A 1758-nucleotide genomic window follows, 5' to 3' on the forward strand; every position below is an offset into this window, starting at 1 on the left:
CCGGCTCCCAGCGCCGGGCGCCGCTCCCCATTGGCCGCCGCGCCGCTGCCGCGCGACAGTGCCGTGCTGCCGTGCCGTACAGCGCGCCGGAGCGCCCCCGCGGCGCTGCGGGCAGCGGGGCTGCGTGGCGCCTTCGGGCTGTGGAGGCTGGGACAGGCCGGAACTCCCGCCGGGCAGCGCCTCTGCGGAGAGGCACGTGGCGGGCAACAAGCCTCCGTGAGCCAGCAGTGTGCCTTTGGGGCCAGTGATATATCGGGGGGGCATTAGGAAGAGTATTCCCAGCAGGTCGAAGGAGGTGATCCTGTGCATCTGCTCAGCCCTGTTAAGGCCTCACGTGGAGTGCTGGGTCCAGTTCTGGGCTCCTCAGGACAAGAGGGACATGGAGGTCCTGGAGTAAGTCCAGGGGAGGGCAAGAGAGGTGGCTAAGGGACTGGAGCATCTCTTAGGAGGAAAGGCTGAGAGAGCCGTGCCTATTCACAGAATTACAGAATATGCTGGGTTGGAAGGGACCCAAAAGGATCATCAAGTCCAACTCCTGGCCCTGTACAGGATACCCCCCAAAATCACACCATATATCTCAGAGCATTGTCCAACTGCCTCTTGAAATGCCTCTGTCAAGCTTGGTGCTGTGACCACTTCCCTGGGGAGCCTGATCCAGTGCCCAGCCACCCTCTGGGTGAAGAACCTTTTTCTAATACCCAGCCTGAACCTCCCCTTACACAGCTTCAGGCCATTCCCTTGGGTCCTGTCACTGTCACCACAGAGAAGAGATCAGAGTCTGCCCCTGCTCTTCCCCTCACAAGGAAGCTGTAACTGCAGTGAGGTCTGTCCTCAGGCTGCTCCAGGCTGAACAGACCAAGTGCCCTCAGCTGCTCCTCCTACGGCTTCCCCTCCAGACCCTTCACCATCCTCGTGGCCCTCCTTTGGACACTCTCCAATAGCTTTATATCTTTCTTATCCTGTGGCACCCAAAACTGCCCCAGCACTGGAGGTGAGGCCGCCCCAGAGCAGAGCAGAGCAGGACAATCCCCTCCCTTGCCTGGCTGGTGATGCCGTTCCTGATGCCCCCAGGGCACAGGTGGCCCTCCTGGCTGCCAGGCACTGCTGACTCAGGTTCAAATTGCTACCCACCATCCCCCTTCCCCTGCTTTTGCTGCCTGGCACCCTGGGCCCCTCTTCTCTGGTGCAGATTGCCCAGGGCACAGCGGAAATGAGAACGTGCCATAGCCTTGATTAAAGACCCTTGATGCCAGGGAGCATCAGGTGGCACCAGTGCTGTGCAGGTGTGTGGTGGTGTGAAAGGCCATTGGCAAGTGCTGGTTCACTCAAGGGGAGTTAGGTAAGGGCTCTTGAACAGGGAAGGTGCTCTTAAATGTGCTAATATTACACTTGATTACAGAGATAATTCTGTTCTCTTGGGACTCATTTCACTGAGGTCCAAGTCACCTCATCACTAAAGTTTGCAGAAGCAGTCAAGGTAAGCAGTTCCAGGAGCATGGAGTCTTTGCAGTGCAGAGCAGATGTGTGAACCCAGCAGAGGCTGAGGCTCTTAATGCAACTTGGGCTTCCTTGAACACTCTCTGATGGTTCCAGGCATCGTAACTGGGAATCTCTGAGAACCAAGCATCCCTGAGAACAGGGACGAGGGAAACTCATGGTTAGATGTGGCTCGGCCCAGCCAAATTCCAACACGTTTTATGATGCCAGGGGTACCTTAGATGGGCCCTACAAAATCACCATAAAACTTGTCACCATTCC

This window comes from Coloeus monedula (assembly GCF_965178545.1).
Source record: "Coloeus monedula genome assembly, chromosome: Z".
Lineage (NCBI taxonomy): Eukaryota > Metazoa > Chordata > Aves > Passeriformes > Corvidae > Coloeus > Coloeus monedula.